Here is a 14,675-nt window from a genome sequence, read left to right as displayed (position 1 = left end):
TATATATATATATATACATATATATATATATATGTGTGTGTGTGTGTGTGTGTGTGTGTGTGTGTGTATATATATATAAAACTGCGAGATCGGTGGTCCTCGGAAACCATATACAGGGTTGCTATGGGTAGGAGTTGACTCTACGGCACTTAACAAAACAAATATGTATATATATTTATATACTAGATATCCCAAGGAGCTCTTGTAGCATAGTGGTTACTAGTCAGGCTGCTAACCTCAGGGTCAGCAGTTCGAAACTACTAGCAGTTCTGTGGGAGAAAGATGAGGCTTTCTGTTCCCGTAAAGATTTACAGCCTCAGAAACCCTATGCAGGGTCGCTATGACTCGGAACCAACTCCACGGCATATAACCACCACCACCATACTAGAATAGTGACATTGTTTAGGGTTTCTGAGGCTGTCAATCTTTACTGGAACAGAAAGCATCATCTTTCTCCCACAAAACTGCTGGTAGTTTCGAACTGCTCACTGTGAGATTAGCAGCCCGACTAATACCTATATGCTACCAGAGCTTCTTATATATGTATTTATTTATTTATATTTATTTTATATATTTGTATATATAAATTGTTAGGTCTACAGCAATTATTGATATCTCTTGGGGGATAAAATCCTGCCAAATGGCTTTAAAACTGCAATTATAATGCCTCTACATAAGACAAAGGGTGGCAGATCAGAGTGTGAAAATTGCTTGGGAGATCTCCTGTCAATCTACTCTTGATAATGTTCTGGCAAGAATCTTTCTCAACTGGCTGCATCTTCATGTGCTAAAATGCACTTCTATCAGAGAGCTCGCCTGGCTGCAGAGGAGGAAGTGTTGCCGCGAACTTGATCTTTACTCTCCATAAGCTCCAAGAAAAGGCATGTGAAAAGTGCCATCTGTGGTATGTGGCTCTTTCTGACCTTATGCAGGCCTTTGGCAGTATTAATAGAGGAGTGTTGCAGCAACTTCTCAGAAAATACAGCTGTCCAGAAATCGTGATTGGCCCCTCTTTGTAAATCCACTCTTGCCATCCCTAGAATTGAATAGGATGAAATTCACTATCATTACCAGATTCTATCATATGTAAAAAAGAGGAGAGTAGCAGATGAACAGCAAGAAAATGCTGAGTCTGATTCCTTGTCTCCTATCTGGCATTTGCGTATGTTGTTATTATTATTACACTTTTTGTTGTGATTTAGGTGAAAGTTTACCAAGCAAATTGCTTTTCCATTCACAATTCATACACATTTTGATTAATGACATTGTGTGAAATGCTCATAACATAATAACACTCTTCCCACTTCCTCCCTTTATTTACTGTTTCCATTCATCCTTTCTTATCTCTTCCTGCCTTTGAGTTTTATCCCTGAGCAAATGTTGCCCTTTGATCTCCTGTGGTTGCATGTTCTATGGACTGTGTATGTTATAGGTGTTATTGTTCTCCTTATAGGCCTATCATTTGGCTAACATCATGATAAATGGATAAAAGATTGAAGTTGTCAAAGACAGCATTTTGCTTAGATCCATGATCAGTCTTCATAGGAGCAGATGTCAAGAATTCAAATAACATATGGCATTAGGCAAATATTATGGGAAAAGATCTTATCTTTACGGTGTTCAAGAGCAGAGATATACTTTGAGAACTAAAGAGTGCCTGACCCAAGCCATAGTATTTCAATTACCTCATATGCATGGGAATGTTGGACAATGAATAAGTAAAATCATAGAAGAATCAATGTATTTGAATTATGTTGTTGGTGAAGAATACTGAAAATACGATGGACTGTCAGAAGAACAAATAAATCCGTCTTGGAAGAAGTCAAACCAGAATGCTTGTTGCTAGCAAGGATGATTAAGACTTCGTCTGTTGTACTTTGGGCATATTGTCAGTAGGTGCCAGTCTCTAGACAAGGACATCATGCTTTGAAAAGTGAAGTCTCAATGTAAAAGAGGGAGACTCTCAACAAGATGGATTGACACAGTGGCAGCATCAATGGGCTCAAGCATAATAATAATGAGGATGGTGCAGGATCCTATGTTCTGTTATGCATAGGTTTGCTATGAGTGTGAAGCAATGCCATAGCACCTAACAACAACATCATCATTTGGCTAAACTTTGAGCCAAATGAGTGCCTTAAGAGTTAAAGGGTGACTAAAGGCCATTCTGGTAGTGTAGTGGTTACAAATCGGGCTGCGAACCTCAGGGTCAGCAGTTCGAAACTGCCAGCTGTTTTGTGGAAGAAAGATGAGGCTTTCTGCTCCCGTAAAAAAATTTACAGCCTCAGAAACCCTGTACAGGGTCACTATGAGTCGGAACCGACTCCACAGCACATAACAACAGCAACAACAAAGGCCATTCAGACAATCATATGGTTTACTATGCCAGTAAGAAGAGAAATGATGTCACATTTATTAGCAAGAAGTGGATCTCAAGATCTGTCTTGAAGAACAGTGCTGCCTGTGATAGGCTAATATCTGTTCACCTACAAGGAAGACCAGATAATAACACTATTATGCAAGTTTATGCACCAACCACTAAAGCCAATGATAAATTTGAAGAATACAGCCAACTTCTTCCGTCTGAAATTAATCGAACATGAAATCAAGATGCATTGATAATTGCTCGGGATTGGAATGTGAAATTTGGAAACAAAGAGGAAGGAATTGGAAAATATAACCGTTGTGAGAGTAGGAATGCTGGAGATATCATGACAGAATATTGCATGAGAAATTACTTCTTCACTGCAAATACCTTTTTTTAACAATATAAATGGTGGCTATACATGTGAACGTCACTAGATGGAATACACAGGGATCAAATTGACTATATATGTAGTCCGTATATGGAGGACAGTATAAAGAAGCACAATACATCAGTCAAAACAACATCAGGGGTTCACTATGAAACAGCATAAATTGTTCATTTGCAAGTTCAGATTGAAACTGAAGAAAATTAAAACAATACTACTCGAGCCAAAATACGATCTTCAGTATATCATACCTGAATTTCAAAACCATTTCAAAACCAGATTTGATGCACTGAAAACTATTGACAAAAGATCAAAGGAGTCGTGGGATGACATCAAGAACATTATACATGAAGAAATGAAAAGGTCACTAATAAGAAATAAAAGACTAAACTACATGCCAGAAGAGGCTCTACAACTAACTCTTGAATGTAGATAGAGAAGCTAAAGTAACTGGAAGAAATGAGGAAGTAAAATAAATTAAAAGAAGATTTCAGAAGGCAATTCCAAAAAGTATTATAATGGAATGTGCGAAATCCTGAAGTTAGAAAATGAAAAGGGTAGAATGCACTCAGCATTTCTTAGACTGATAGAACTGAAGAAACAAATTCAAGCCTCAATACAAGTATGAAGGGTCCTTCATTGTGGTGCTGTGGGTTAATGCGCCAGACTGCAAAGCCATCTGAACTGCAAGGTCGGTGGTTCAGGCTCACCAGCTGCTCCTCGGAAACCCTATACAGGGTTGCTATGGGTTGGAATTGACTTGATGGCACTTAACAACAACATGTAAAATACTGAATGAAAAAGGAAGCATACAAAGAAGTTAGAAGGAATACACAGATTTACTCAACCAAAAAGAATTGATCAATGTTCAACCATTTCAAAGTTAGCATATGATCAATAACTGATGGTCTTGCAGAAGAAGTTCAGGTTGCACTGAAGGCATTGGAGAAAAACTAGATAGACTCCAGGGAGTGATGGAATACAGATTGAAATCTGTCAACAAACAGATGTAGTGCTAGAGGTGCTCACTCATCAATGCTATGAAATTTGGAAGTGTAGTGGCTATGAGTTGGGTTGCTAACCTCAAGGTCAGCAGCCCAAAATTCCAGCCATTCTGTGGTAGAAGAATAAGACTTTCTGCTCCTGTAAAGATTTATAGCCTCAGAAACCCTATGAAAGGTTGCACTGAGTAGGAACCAACTCCATGGCATGCCACCACCACCACCATCACAAGGAAGACCAATTAAAATGATTATTATTCAAATTTAATCGCTAGCCACTAAAGCCAGTAATGATGAAACTGAAATATTCTACAACTTCAGTCTGAAATTAATCACACATGCAATGAAGATGATATTTACTGATAATTACTGGCAATTGGAATGCAAAGGTTAGAAACAATGAAGAAGGATCAGTAGTTGGAAAAAGTGACTTTGGTGATAGAAATGCAGTAAGTCACATGATAGAATTTTGCAAGACATATGACTTCTTCCTTGCAAATACCTTTATGTAAACAACATGAAAGACAATTAAACACATGGACATCACCAGGTGGAGTACGCAGAAATAAAATTAGCTACATCTATGAAAACTGATGATGGAACAGCTCCAGATCATCAGACAAAATAAGGACAGGGACAGACTGTGGAACAGACCATCAATTGCTCATATGAAAACTCAAACCAAAGCTGAAAAAAATTAAAACAAGTCCACCAGAGCTAAAATATAACTTTGAACATAACCCATCTGAATTAAGAGATCATCTCAAGGACTAGATTTGATACATTAGACACTAATTACCAAAAAACAGACAAGTTGTGTGATGACATCAAGAATAGAATAGAGGAAGAAAGCAAAAGTTCATTAAGAAGACAAGGGGGGAAAAAGAGACCAAAATGCATGAAGCTTGCTCTCCAGCATAGAGGTGCTAAAGTAAATGGAAGAAATGAAGCTGTAAAAGAGCAGAACAGAACATTTCAAAGGACAGCTCGAGAAGACAAAGTCAAATAGTACCATGAAATGTACAAATACCTGGAGTTAGAAAACCAAATGGGAAGGACATGCTAAGCATTTCTCAAGCTGAAATAACTGAGGAAAAAATTCAGGGCTTGACTTTCAATACTGGGCAAAATATTGAATGATGCAGAAAGCATCAAAAGAAGTTGGAAAAAATACATAGAATCACTGTTCCAAAAAGTAATGGTTAATGTTCAACCATTTGTTGTTATGTGCCGTCGAGTCTATTCCTACCCATAGTGACCCTGTATACGGTTTCTGAGGAGCAGCTGGTGAACTTGGACCACAGATCTTGCAGTTCAAGTGTCTTTTCAGTCTGACGCATTAACCCACAGCGCTACACCAGGACTCCTTCAACCATTTGTTGTTGTTGTTAAGTGCCATCGAGTCGGTTCTGACCCATAGCGACCCTGAACAGGGTTTCTGAAGCTGCAAATCTTTACGGGAGCAGAAAGCCTCATTTTTCTCCCACAGAGCAGCTGGTAGTTTCGAACTGCTGACCTTGCGGTTCACAGCCCGATTCGTAACCACTACGCTACCAGAGCTCCTTCCTTCAACCATTTAAGAGATTGTATATGATCAAGAGTCGGTGACACTGAAGAAAGAAGTCCAATGTGCCCTGAAGGCATTGGTAATAAATAAGGCTACAGGAATTGATGGAATTCAAATGGAAATCATTCAACAAACTGATGGAACATGGGAGGCACACACTCATCTATACCAAGAAGTTTGGAACACAGTTCCATGGCCAACTTAGTGGAAGAGATCCATATTTGTATCCATTCCAACGACAGATGGCCCCATGGAATGCTAAAATCATCAGACAATATTATTAATATCACATGCAAGTAAAATGTTGGTAAAGACAATTTTTAAATGGCTGCAACACTATATTAACAGAGAATGGCCAGAGGTTCTACCTGAATTCAGACAAGGATGTAGAATGATGGATATCATTGCTGATGTCAGATGTATCTTGGCTGAAAGCAGAAAGTACCAGAGAGCTGTTTACCTGAGCTTTATTGACAAAGCAACGGCTTTTGAATGTGTGAATTATAACAAGCTATGAACAATGCTATGGAGAATGAGCATTCCTGCACACTTAATCATGCTCATGAGGAACCTGTACATGCACTAAGAGGAAATTGTACAGAACAAGGTGATATTTGAATAATTTAAAATCAAGAAAGGTGTGAGCTAGGGTTGTATTCTTTCACCATACTTACTCAATCTGTATGCTGAGCAAGTAATCTGAGACAGTAATGAAGAAGAACATGGTATTAGGAATGTAAGAAAGCTTATTAACAACCTTTGATGTGCAGATGATACAACCTTACTTGTTGAAAGCAAAAAGGAATTAATATACTTACTGATGAAGATCAAAGACCACAGTCTTTGGTATGGGTTGCACCTTAATGTGTAGAAAACAAACATCCTCACAGCTGGACCAGTAAATAACATCATGATAAATGGACAAGAGTTTGAAATTGTCTAAGACTTCACTTTACTTGAATCTATCATCAACACTCAAGGAAGAAGCAATCAAAATATCAAATGATGTATCTCATTAGACAAATCTGTGTCACAAGATCTCCTTAAAGTTTTAGTTTAAAGACAAAAGTGTGCCTGACCCAAACCACAGTATTTTCAATTGTCTCATGTGCATGTGAAAGTTGGGCAATGAATAAATAAGACCATAGAAGAATTGATGCATTTAAGTTATGGTGTTGGAGAAGAATATTAAAGGTACCATTGACTGCCAGAATAACAAACAAATCTGTGTTGGAACAAGTACAACCAGAATGCTCCTTAGAAGTCAGGATGACCAGACTTTGTCTCTCATACTGTGGATATATTATCAGGCAGGACCAGTCCCTGGAGAAGAACATCGGGTTTAGTAAAGTGGATGGACAGAAAAAAAGATGGATACTCCCAATAAGATGAATTGACATTGTGGTCTGAAGCGTAGCAGCAATTGTGAGGATAGCACAGGACCAAGCAGTACTTCATTCTGTTGTACATAGGATTGCCATGAATTGGAATTGATTCAATGGCACTTAACAACTACAACATTGTTGGATCTCTGTTTAAAGAACACCCTTTAGTATTTTTTATAAAGTTGGTCTTACAAATTCCTTTAATTTCTGCTCTTCCAGAAATATCTTAAGCTTGCTGTCATATGTAACGGACAGTTTTGCTGGTTATATGATTCTTAGCTGGTAAATTTTTCTTTTAGAGTTTTGTATGTTTCATCCCACTGCCTTTTTTGTGTGTGCAATTCTGCCAGAGCTTAGTCTTCTTGGCTTTCCTTTGTAGATAACTTTTCTTTTTTCCTGAGCAGCTCTCAGGATTCTTTCCTTGTCTTTGATTTTGGAACGTTCGATTATGATATGTCTTGGTGATTTTCCTTTGGAATCTCTCCTGTTTGGGTTTTTTCAGCTTCTTGTATGTTTATCTCCTTCTCTTTCATGATGTTAGGGAAGTTTTCTTCCAGCAATCCTCCAACATTTTCTCTGCACTTTTCATTGTCTCTTCCTGTTTTGGAAGTCTGAACACCTTTAAGTTGTTCCTCTTCATGGTTTCCCACATAACTCTTAGGCTGTTTTTGGACTTCTTTCTTTTTTTTTTACAATTCTTCTTCTGGCTTGTTAGTATTGAGAGATTTATCTTCGGGTTCACTAATTTGGGTTTCTATTGCTTCAAATTTACTCTTTTGCCCTTTCAATGTATTGTCCATTTCTGAAATATTAGTTTTAAGCTTCTGGATTTCTAATCGCATGTACTGCATTGTTTCAAAATTTGCATTTATTTTGTCTGTTCTTGTAGTGTTTTCCTGAATTCTTCTAAAGTTTACATTGTGTTCTCCTTGCTTTCCTTGGTCTTTTTGTCAATCCTTTAAAGGTACCAAAATGTCATTCTTTAGAATTCTTTTTCAGTTAGTTCCATTGCATTTTCTTCCTCAGAAACAGTTTCTGGCTCTGCATCATGGTGATTTATGATCCATTCTTTCTGATTTCTTCTTGTGAGCTAAAATTGTCTGTTGTCTCTGAGGCATTGCAATGTTGTTATATTTGTATTCAATTGATGATTATGTGTTGATGTGTTCTTAGGCTCTCACCAACTCTCTCCTGTGGGTAAAGTTAAATAGTGTCAGTGTGTACACTGTTGTCCTTTGCTTTTTGTGCACCTGTTTTGAGTGGTTTTGACTGGTGTTGTCTGGTGTCCATAGCTGATTAGGCAGTATAGGAGCTGGTATTGCTCTTGCCTAATGGGTGGATCTGAAGAGGGTATGGTTGCGGCTGGGCTTTATGGGCATGGTTGCTATCTCCTGTCAGGTGGGAAAGAGAAATCCCCCCACCCCCAACATGCACAAGAAAACAAACAGACTAAAGCTCGAACAATGAAAAGAGAGATTCATAAAAAGGAAAAATAAATTAAAACAGACAGCAATGAGAAAAGGAATATAATAACTCTAAAGATAAAAGAGTGACAGAGAAATGGAGCTATCAGAGAGAAAAATAAGAATGGAAATAAAAGAAAGAAATTAAAAAACAACAACAAGTTAAGACTAAACAAAAAGAAAAAAGAGGGGCAGGAAAAAGTAGCTATAAAATAGAAAAATAAAGTAAGAAATGAAAAGAAGACATTTTAAAAATCACTTAGAAAAACCAGGGAGAGAAGAGATAAAAAGAGAGTAGAGAGTAGTAAAGAAGGATCAAAGGGGGGTGGGGGTGGGGAAGAGAAGTGAGAAACAAGAAAAGTAGGAAAAACAAAAGCAGAGATCGAAACGATAAAATGCAAGGGAATAGGAAGAAAACAAGAAGGAGCATGCACAAACAAACAAAAACAATGAAATAACAAAAGGAAAATGCCAAACCCAAAAACAAGAACGAAAAATAGTGCAACTGTTGGACCCAGAGAGGAGAAACTTCTGAGGGTTCCTGCAAGCCAAGGAGCTCCTGAGATGGGTGTGAGAAGAATATGACAATAGTTTCTGCTCTTAGATTTAGTTCCTGTCACAGTGGGTGTTATCTATGTTTAGGGCATCCAATCCAGGATTAGTTAGTGGAGGTCCTTGATAGAGTTGGTTTTAGTGCCTGTTAGGGGACTGCAGGGCAGTTGGGGGCAGGGTGACTGTTCTCGTGGCTCTATGTGTTAGTTCTGTAGCCAATCTTACTTGAATCAAGACACAAAATTGGTATAACAAAGTCACGTAGTCAGTCCCCAGTTTGTGACTTGGAACTCCCAGAGAGCAGGGTCTGTGCTGGGGATGGAAGAGGGTGGGAGCCACACCTCTGATCACCAAAGGAATGTGGGGGAAAGAAGGGATTGCACCTTTCCAGTCACCTGTGTGACTTGGCTGTGTCAGACCTCCTTCTGTTGCCAAAACTGATCACAAGATGATCTCATCCATTCACAAGTCAACCTCTTTCTCTCATTGCCCCTGCTCAGTTTCTCCTCTCAGTAAGCACTTACTCCACTTTTCTAACCTTTCCTCTGAAGTTCAGGATTCTAGAATTTTCATCTGTGTCTGTTTCATTTGCTCTCTCATATCTTTGTTGTAGTGGGTTCATGCGTAGTCCACATCTTGTCAGAAATCCTCTTTATATTTTTAAAACTTGAATTGGGTGAAGGCTTACAGAGCAAATCAGTTTCCAGTCAACAATTCACATACATTTGTTTCATGTCACTTATTGAAATCCCCACAATGTGATATCACTTATCCTACTTTCTCCCTATGTTTCCTGTTTCTATTCGTATTTTTTTCTTAACTCTTCTGAACTTTGTTCTTGGATAAATGTTGCCCTTGTGATTTCATGTTGTTGATTATTTAAGTTGTGTATATTTCCCTAATGATATTGTTTCATTTATAGACTTGCTATTGTTTGTCTAAATATTAAACCATGAGAGGGTGATCATATTTAAACTTACAAGGGGGTTCCACCATTCTCTATTTGACCAGTAAATCAGGTCTTTTTTATGATTTTGAGTTTTGTTCCACATTTCTATCCAACAATTTTTAATGTATTGTAGTTGGTACTGGTAGTGGAGTACCATCTAGTTCTGCTCTCATGGTCATGAAGACTGATGCTCTTGTGGTCCATTAGTCCACTGGGTTAATGGTTTCTATGCATCTTTAGTTTTCTTCACTCTTCTTTGAACTGGGCAGGAAAGGGCCAATAGTTGCACCTTAGATATCTACCCATGAGCTTTTAAGGCCCCATGCTACTGACCAAATTAGGATATAGAACACTGTCTTTGTGAACTATGTTATGCAAATTGATCTTGGTGTTTCCTAAGACCATGGTTTTGAGCGCCCAAGTCCAGTGACTTATTCTCTCAAAGGTTTGGTTTATAGGTAACAAATTTTCATACTTGTGCCCCTTTATGCTTTATTACATTCATGGATATCTTTGCAGCAAAAGTAAATACACATGTACAAATATTATGTGCCAAACTTATATATATTCATGACTATATACCCACTCTTTTTTCACACTCATTAAGCCTATGTGTCTATCCATGCATCCACTTATAGATCACCATTATTGCAGGAGAAACTTCTAGACACATCTTGTGCTCTACTTTTTTTTTTCAGTGAGTTAAAAAAAAACAGAGAGGGCAAGAAAATTACTAGATTTGGGTCAACAGAAGTATCTTCTTTGGACAGACAATTTTGACAGGAGTGCAACAGTCTACTAAAGAACACCTTTATCTAAATTGAACATCATGACATACTAATAATTAATTGGGCATTCAAATTACATTCTGCCAGGACAATTGCAGTAGAATTTATCCTCCTACCTGTCTGCTAGCAATTAGGGATTAACAAGAAGGTAAGGAAGAAAATAAATTTAATGTGGGTTCATTGGTCATTTTTCCTTGACTACAGTTTATTTCTTCCATCTGGCAATTTAGGTCCTTAATTGCTGAACTATTTATTTTCTAAGAGATCTCAGACACATTTCCAATGCTATGGTGATAGAAGTTCTTAGGAATTCACATAGTGACATTTTGTTAGCAGGGCTTTACAGAGAAATTTAAAAACAAACAAGATATATGGAAGAGCATAATAATGAGGTGCTAATGAGAAGTCTGGGACAATAACACCCTAGAATGTGACATGCAGGATAATGAGGAAATAAACTTGTTAATCAAGTTTCACTGCTCACAAAATCCCACGTCCTAGCTGTGTGATATTCTGGAGACTGGTTTTTTCTTGGCTTTAGAGGGAGAAAGGACAAGAGGATAGACATGAACCCAAAGGGAAATATTTTATATACTCATTGTCCAGTGAGAAACATTCAAAAGAAATGTACACTTCTATAGAATGAAATTCTTTTAAAAGGTATCAAATAAACAACCTAAAAGAACTTTCTGAAATGGGTCATCAAAGGTTTTAAAAAAATCCTCCATGAAGTAATCTAGTTAATGATTTCATTAAGATACTTGATCAATCACATTTGACAAGCTAACAAACAAATAAAAACTGGAGGAAAAGTTTGGGAAAACACAAATGCACTGAATTCATTTTCAATATTAAAGACAGCTAGACAATTATGTTTGCCATTGTAATTAAAGCAATCAGGATTACTAGAACTCCTAATCTTTTCTAATACCTATTCAAGTAGCTATTTTTGAGGGAGAGAACAGATTAATATACTCTACTGTGGCGCTGTGTGTTAATGCAGCAAACTGCAAAGCCATTTGAACTGCAAGGTTGGCAATTCAAGCTCACCAGCTGCTCCTCAGAAACCCTATGTAGGGTCGCTATGGGTCAGAACCGACTCTACTGCACTTAACAAAAAAACCCTGTTCTTTTGGATTCCTCATGTGGTGCTGTAGGATCAGCACTGGACTGTGAACCACAAGGTCAGCAGTTCAAACCCACCAGCAGCTCCTCAGAAGCCCAATACAGGGTCACTATGAGTCGGAACATACTCAACAGCACTTAACAACAACTGTTCTTTTGTTTTCTTTTGAATATTTAATTTAATTTGCACCCTCATCATTTTAACATCAATTTAGAAGTCCTTTGAGAAGAAATCCCATTAAATATCTTCTAAAACAGTGGAGCTGTTTTATCTAGATTGTTGTTGTTGTTAAGTGCCGTCAAGCAGGTTCCAACTCAGGCGACCCTGTAAAGGGTTTCTGAGGGGTGACTGGTGAGCTTGAACTGCCAACCTTGTGATTCAGACAAACTTTGCAGTCCAGCTCGTTAGTCCACAGCTCCACACCAGGACACCTTATTGTTGTTGTTAAGTGCTGTCGAGTCGGTTCCAACCCCACAGTGACCCTGTATAGGGTTTCTCAGGAGCAGCTGCCTAACTTAAACCGCCAACCTTGAAGTTCAAGCAACTTTGCAGTCTGGCACGTTATCCTACAGCACCACATCAGGACTCCTGGACTCCTTATTGTTGTTGTTAGGTGCCATCAAGTCAGTACCAACTCATAGCAACCTTATTCACAACAGAACGACACACTGCCCGGTCCTGGGCCAACCTCACAATTGTCACAGTTGAGCCCATTGATGCTTCCATTTTGCCAATCCGTCTCTCTGGATATCTTCCTCTTTTTCTCTGACCCTCCTCCTTACCAAACATGATATCATTCTCCAGCAACTTGTCCCTCCTGAATATGTGTCTGAAGTATGAGAGCTAAAGTTTGGCCATCCTGGCCTCCAAGGAGCCCTCTGGCTGCATTTCTTCTAACCCATACCTGTTCTTTTGGCAGCCCATGGCACTTTCAGTATTCTCATCCAACACCATAACTCAAAAACATCAATTCTTCTACGGTCTTCCTTATTTACAGCCCAACTTTCACATGCCTATGAGGTTATACCATAGCTTGAGACTCCTTATTAAATAACTTCAAATGTGTGTGCTCTGCCTCATTATAATAATAGTTTTGTGACCCATGGTCAAGCTACTTAACACTATTAAGCTCTAGTTCCCTATTTGTAAAATGAAGCTCTAGTGAGGACTATGTGAGCTGCAGAGTTTGTTGTTCACAGTTATAAGTAGTACTTTCCTCTACTATTGTCTTCTCCCTTCTCTTATAATATTTTACTTTTATAAAACACTCCCTGACATTCCAACATGTCATGCTCTGGAGTGTAACATTAAGTACCATGTTACTATACTTTCTAAGTAATGTCTGACATCAAGAAGCTATTCACTCCACTGATTGTCTGTGTTTCTACTTTCACCTGAGGAAAGATTACTGTTGCCTTTCTTTGTTAGTTATTCACTCTCTCCTTAGGCAATTATTTAACATTGAATTTGGCAGATGTATTTACCTCTAAAGTTGTTAGGGATACAACATAGGCTTACATTGATAATTAAATTCAGATTGTCACACATGACAACAACTTAATTTACAGAATGAATTTTATCCATCTTGTTTGAGTGAGGTCCATACTCATGAATGTTTCATGGTGGATTTAGGAACCTTGCATAGGAAAAATATTACAATTGCAAATATATTTATATCTTTGTTGTTATGCTTAAGTGCCATTGAGTTGATTCCAACTTATAGTGACCCTGATAGGATTTCCATGGAGTGACTGGTGGGTTTGAACCACTGACTTTGTGGTTCAAACCAACCTTGTGGTCAAGTGTTTATCCTAAAGTGCCACACCAGGACTGTATATTGTTGTTAAGTGCCATTGAGTCAGTTCCAATTCATAGCAACCCTAAATCCTATCTATACAGGATATAGAACCGACTCAACAGCACTTAACAACTATATACAAACACACATATATACACATCTATGTATGTATACATAGTATATGTATGTATACATACATACATAGACGTGTATATTTATATATATAGAGAGAGATGTGTGAGTATAAGTATATACATGCATATATATACCTACAAACACACATACAAATATGTGTATATATAAATAAATAAATATATGTGTGTGTGTGTTTGTGTGTGTGTATACATTACATGGGCCCTGGTTTGGTACTGCTGGGTAAGCACTAGACATTTTAAACCCACCAGTCAGTTTCAGAAACCTTATACAGAGTCTTGACAGGCACAACAGTAATTGAAAATACCACGGCTGGGGTCAGGCACGCTTTAGTCTTCAAACTGGTATCTTTGATCTTTAACACCTTAAGCTGATCTTTTGAAAGAGATTTGCCTAATGCAATATGTCTTTTGGTTTATTGACTACTTTTTCTATGACTTTTGATTGTGGATTCAAGCAAAACATTTTTGAAAACTTCAATGTTTTCCCATTTATTATGATATTTTTATAGGTACATTTGTGAGGATTTTTGTTTACTTTATATTGAGGTACAATCCAAACTGAAGACTGTAGTCTTTTATCTATATCAATAAGTGTTTTAAGTCCTCATTGCTTCCAACAGCAAAATTGAGTCATCTGCATATAGTAGTTAGATGCCATGGAGTCAGTTGCAACTCACAGTGACCCTATGCACAGCAGAACGAAACACTACCCAATCTTGGGCCAACCTCACAATCGTTGCTAGGCCTGAGTTCATCGTTGCCACCACTGTGCCAATCCATCTCATTGGGGGTCCTTTCTATTTTTCTTTGAACTTCCACTTTACCAAACATGAATCTTTCTCCAGTGACTGGTCCCCCCTGATACTCTGTCCTGGCTTCCGAGGAGTAATCTGAGTGAAGTCTTTTGATGCACCTACGTTTTTAATTTTTAGTATGTTCCAATCATCTATTTTGTCCACTTTTGTTTGTGTAGTTTTCAAAATGTTTGGTAGTCTGTGTATTCCCTTTAGTGCCCTCACATTTGTCCCTATTTTTTTTTATTGATGGCCTTCACAATTTGGGGATTCACATTTAGGTCTTTAATCCATGCTGAGCTGGGTTTTATATAAGGTGTGAGGTAAAGGTCTTGTTTCAATCT

The sequence above is a fragment of the Chrysochloris asiatica genome, unplaced genomic scaffold (genome assembly GCF_000296735.1).
Source record: "Chrysochloris asiatica unplaced genomic scaffold, ChrAsi1.0 scaffold00031, whole genome shotgun sequence".
Taxonomy (NCBI): domain Eukaryota; kingdom Metazoa; phylum Chordata; class Mammalia; order Afrosoricida; family Chrysochloridae; genus Chrysochloris; species Chrysochloris asiatica.
Note: the sequence above shows the minus strand (reverse complement) of the source record.